Source organism: Brassica napus, chromosome C7, assembly GCF_020379485.1.
Source record: "Brassica napus cultivar Da-Ae chromosome C7, Da-Ae, whole genome shotgun sequence".
NCBI lineage: Eukaryota > Viridiplantae > Streptophyta > Magnoliopsida > Brassicales > Brassicaceae > Brassica > Brassica napus.
Genome location: NC_063450.1, coordinates 29,202,540 through 29,208,885, shown reverse-complemented (window position 1 = coordinate 29,208,885; position 6,346 = coordinate 29,202,540).

Below are 6,346 nucleotides of genomic sequence, written 5' to 3'. Positions count from 1 at the left end.
ATACATTTACAAAAATATTGTTTGAAAGAAAAGTCATTTATCTTTCAAATATAAAATGAAAATATTATAATTAAATAATAAAAAATATAAATAAAAACCATAAATTTAGCAAATGACAACTGAGTTGTATTATGCTAAAATTTTCTTTCTAACAATTTATCAAATGACAAATGAGAAAACCGTATAATTTTTTAAAACATAGTCATTCTTAAATATTTTTTGAATAAATAATTATTTTTAAATTTAATCAACTGAAAATAATATCCGTACAATTGTGTGAGTCAAATTCTAGTTTTATTGATGCATGTTATATATTAGTGCTGCATGTTTTAGGTAACATTTTAATGATGCATGTTTTTAAAAATCTCCATTATTAAAATTATGCACGTAAGGATAACTCATGAGTTTTTTGGGTTGATTAAATGACATTATGTTCAAATTTATTTAAAGATATTTCATTAAGGTAACTGAAAAAGACAAACAATAAAATAGAAAATTTAAATTCATTTAAGCATATTTCATTAATGTAACTGAAAAGACAAGTAATAAATTAGGCAGTTTTATTCGTTTTAGGATATTTCATAAATGCAACTAAAAAAGACAAGAAAAAAAAAGAGTTTAATTAATGAATTAAGAACATTTTTAAATGGGTACTTCTATTTTAATAATATAGATAGTAAAAGGCGCCAATCACAAATATAAAAGATATCAAAAGAAATAAATGCGAAAGAATAAGTAAACAAGAAAGAAACTATAGTTAGAAAAAAACATTAATAGAATAAAGGGTTTTTTGCAAAATTGACCTACAACTTAAAGTCAAACACAAAACTAATCTCTTTTTTTTTTGAAAATTGGTTTTGCCCTATTCACCCCACAAGTTCATATAATTTACAAAAATGCCATCAATTTTTTTTTCTTTTTTTTCTTTCGAAAATGACATCTTTACTCTCTCACCCTCATCATCTTCAAGTAATTACAAGATTGCCATTGTCATCAATACCACAACCACCATGAAAAACCAATTTGAAGCTCTTAATGCTCCCAAAATCGATTTACCCTTCTTCTTTTTCCATTCTTGTGAACTAAACACAACATATCTCTCACTTTCTCTCCACAATGAGCTAAAAAACCCAAGATTTTGATTCTAAAATTTTTATGGTTCATAGAGTCATAGAAGCTAACGATTCTGGGTGGGTGACTTTCGTTTGTGATTCTGTGTGCTTGGAGAAGCCTTATGTATGCTAAGGAACTTATCTCACCAATTTAAGGTATGACATCGAGTTTTTTTCCAGATCTGTTCGTCAGACGACTTACTTGGGAAGTCGTCTGGCTGTAGACGACTTAACTGGAAGTCGTCTGGTTGTAGACGACTTACCTGGAAGTCGTCTGGTCAACGCAAATGTTATTTTTGCAATTGACTTTGAAATCTGTAACCTGAGACGACTGAAAGTTAAGTCGTCTACTATTGTTTGGTTTCAAAAAAATTTCCAAAGAACCTAGACGACTTACATTTCAGTCGTCATAGGTTAGTTTTGCATTTGACTGGATAATTACAGAAGTTTGACTTCCCCAGACGACTTACATTTCAGTCGTCTGTCGAAAATTAAAATAATAATATTTTTTTAAAAGTAAACGACTTACAATTAAGTAGTCATAGGTTAGTTTTGCAATTGAAAAAAAAAACTTCAAGATTTAATTATATACAGACGACTTATAATTCAGTCGTCCACGAGACGACTGAAATGTAAGTCGTCCAGGATTTACGAGGTTTGACCAGAATCTCGGAAAAAAATCCTCGACGACTTACAAGTAAGTCGTCTGGTGGATGACTGAATTATAAGTCATCTGTGTATAATTAAATCTTGAAGTTTTTTTTTTCAATTGCAAAACTAACCTATGACGACTTAACTGTAAGTCGTCTACTTTAAAAAAAAATATTATTATTTTAATTTTCACTAGACGACTGAAATATAAGTCGTCCAGAAAAGTCAAACTTCTGAAATAATCCAGTCAAATGCAAAACTAACCTATGACGACTGAAATGTAAGTCGTCTAGCTTTTTTGGAGTTTTTTCTTTAACCAAACAATAGTAGACGACTTATTTTCCAGTCGTCCGAAATAACAGATTTCAAAGTCAATTGCAAAAATAACCTCTGCGTTGACGAGACGACGTATAGTTTAGTCGTCTAGACAACTTAGATTGAAGTCGTCCGCGTCTTCTCCGCTAGTTTTTAAGTCTTCTACGTTAGTTTTTGAATAACTTGTATTTTTAAGAGTGATAAGTAACTTCAAGATATGTAAAACTCATATTTACAAAATATGTTCTCTCCCTTAGTTTTACTAAATTTGACTAAGTTTTTCAACGCAAACTTATAAAAAAATATGATATGCTTTGACTAGTTACTATTGTTTGTTTCTATCTCTTAAGTATTATTGTTATAGACAATAATGATGACTATTGTTATGAGTTGGAAGAAGGGTTAAATGCTTCTTAAAATGTTGTATCAATATGAAGCTACCAACATTCTTGTTTATTAAGATGAGAAAAGGCCATTCGAGTTTATTATTGCATATGAGAGATCCAAAGATAAGGAAAAGGCTACTGAAGTCTATTATTTCATTGATTTGTAAATGTGTAAACACATTGTTAGCACATTTAATACATCTTGGAAAACATTATTACTGATTTTACAAAAAATTCACAACTAAAAGAGTAGACATGCAATTCACAAAACAGACCACAAACAAAACTATTATAGATCATTCCTCTACAAAGACAAGCTTGGATTCCACTTGAGTAGACAAGACCAGACGACTTTTAAGAAGTCCAGACGACTTCTAAGAAGTCCAGACGACTTCTAAGAAGTCCAGACGACTTCCAGGAAGTTCAGACGACTTTGTCAGAAGACTTTTAGGAAGTTCAGACGACTTCCAGACGACTTTACAGGAAGTCCAGACGACTTTTAGGAAGTCCAGACGACTTTCAGACGACTTCCGGACGACTTCCAGACGACTTCCAGACGACTTTCAGACGACTTTCAGACGACTTCCAGACGACTAACAAGTAAGTTGTCCCAGAAGTCTTCCAGATCTGAAAAACCTGCATATTAAATCCAGATCTGAAAAACCTGCATATTCAAAAACGTTCAAATGGCTTAAAGACAGAAAAATGAGTGGAAGATTAGATAAATCTACCTTTACAAAACACACAAAATACATATCTAAAAATAATAGATCTACCTTTAAATTAGTGGAAGATGAGTACCATCTAATTAAAAACCTGCAAAAAAGATAGATTAGTAAGAAAGACATGAGACAAAACTGAAAAATTCATATAAAGTTTGGTGTTTTCAAGTCAAAGAGATTAGAGTGGGTTTGGAGAGTTTTAGTTTGGGAAAAAAGTAAGAACTTTATACAACAAGAAGTTACCAAATGAAGAAAAATCAGACATAAGAACTTACCAAAACGCTCAGAAAAATCCAGACGACTTCCTGGAAGTCCAGACGACTTCCTTGAAGTCCAGACGACTTTGTCAGATCCAGACGACTTCCAAGAAGTCCAGACGACTTCCAGACGACTTCCAGACGACTAACAAGTAAGTCGTCTCAAAAGTCTTCCAGATCTGAAAACCTGCATATCAAATCCAGATCTGAAAAACCTGCATATCCAAAAACGTTCAAATGACTTAAAAATAGAGAAAATGAGTGGAAAATTAGATAAATCTACATTTATAGAACACACAAAAATACATATCTAAAATTAATAGATCTACCGTTAAATTAGTGGAAGATGAGTACCATTTGATTAAAAACCTGCAAAAGAGATAGATTAGTAAGAAATACATGAGACAAAACTGAAAAATTCATATAAAGTTTGGTGTTTTCAATTCAAAGAGATTAGAGAGAGGTTGGAGAGTTTTAGAATGATGAACATTACATTTTTGTTGCAGCCATTTGAGAGGAGGAGAGAGAATGTGTAAATTTTTCTTTATATAGGGAGACAAAAAATCCAATTAGGTTAAATATTTTTGACTCAGACGACTTCCTAGACGACTTACATTTCAGTCGTCTGTTGAAGAAATTAAAACAGACGACTTACATGTAAGTCGTCTAGAAGAGTTTAATATTTTTAGTGGGAAATTAAATATTTTTAGCGGGAAACTAAAATAGAAGACTTTCCAGACGACTTACTTGTAAGTCGTCTGGTTTAAATTATTTAAGCGGGAAAATAATTTTTTTTAAAAAAATTTAGGCGGGAATATTTGGACGACTTACATGTAAGTCGTCTGTTTTAATTTCTTCACCAGACGACTGAAATGTAAGTCGTCCGAGTAAAATGATCCGGTTAGGTTAAAACGTACATTGGTAAAATTAAAGGTTCGGTACGATGTGGACGACTGAAATATACGTCGTCCGGGTAAATTATTCAACAGACGACTGAAATATAAGTCGTCCACACCCTAAACATAACCCCTAAACTTATTTATCTAATTAAGCACTTCATAAAACCAAATCAAACTTGAAAAGTGTTTACTATACACAGAAATAAACACATACTAGGATAAGACCCGCGCCTTGCGCGGAATTAAGTTATTATTTTTATTATATTTTGGAGAATGAAACAATAGTTTGGCTTCATTTGGATTAGGGGTGTTCAATCCAGATATCGGGTTGGTTTCGATTCGGTTCGGTTTTTTTTCGGTATTTTGGTTAGTAAAATTCTAAATCCATATTTACTTTGACTTTAGTCTTTCACATACTTTTGAAAGATTTCAACTGGACAACTAAATTGATCAGCCAATCTTGTTGCTTTAAATCATTAGTATATATATATATATATATATATATATATATATATATTATTTAGTTTGAATATTTATTAAATAAAAATTCGTATGCGTTATATTTTATGATCATTTGTAACTTATTATAACAAAAAAAATAATCTATTGATCACAAAATTTTCAGAGTGAGAATCTTCAAATTTCTAATAATATATAGACGTTTTGAAAAATTCAAAATATAACATATAAGAAAAAATATAAATGTTTTTATTATATATTTAATGTGATTTTTTTAATATCTTTTAATACTATAAAATTAAAAAAAGAACTAAGATACCAAAATTGTTATCAAATATTTATTATTCATAATAATTAATTTTCATATATACGTTAATCATATTAGGTAATTTCGTAGCTTCTAATTAAGGAAAGTGCAAAAACAATATTTGGTAGATTATTTATCAATTCGAATATTCGATAGTTAGTTTGATAAAAAATATAATGTAAGTTAAGATGGACCAACCTATTTTTTTAAGAATAGTATATTTTATATAGTCATTTATTAAATGAGAATTTATAGTCATACACTTCTATGATCATTCATATCGTTTTATAACTGAATATTTAAATCATCGATAACAAAATTTTCAATGTGAAATCTTTAATAAGTTTATAATTTATAAATGTTTTTGAAAATTCATTAAAAGTTTTAATATTAAAATATTTATGTAATCTTATGGTATATAGTTTAATCTATCTATATATATATATATATATGTTTTATTATTAAATGATATTTTTTACTCATATGGTTTTAAAATCATGTGTATCTTCTTATAATATTAAATAAAAGTTCATATTAATACAATTTTATGATCATTTGTAACTTATTATGACAAAAAAATAATCTATTGATCACAAAATTTTAAGAGTGGTGATCTTCAAATTTCTAATAATTTATAGACGTTTTGAAAAATTCAAAATATAACATATAAAAAAATATAAATGTTTTTTATTATATATTTAATGTGATTTTTATTATCTTTTAATAATATAAAATTTTTAAAAAGAACTAAGATACAAAAATTGTTATCAAATATTTATTATTCATAATAATTAATTTTCACATATATGTTAATCATATTAGGTAATTTCGTAGCTTTTATTTAAGGAAAGTGCAAAACATTTTTTGGTACGTTATTTATCAATTCGATAGTTAGTTTAATAAAAAGTGTAATATAAGTTAAGATGGACCAACCTATTTTTCTAAGAATAGTATATTTTATATAGTTATTTATTAAATAAGAATTTATAATCATACGGTTCTATGATCATTCATATCATTTTATAACAAAATATTTAAATCATCGATAACAAAATTTTCAATATGAAATCTTTAATAACTTTATAATTTATAAATGTTCTTGAAAATTCATTGAAACTTTTAATATTAAAATATTTATGTAATCCTATGGTATATAGTGTTTAATCTATATATATATATATATATATATATATATATATATATATATTTATTTTATTATTAAATGATATTTTTTACTC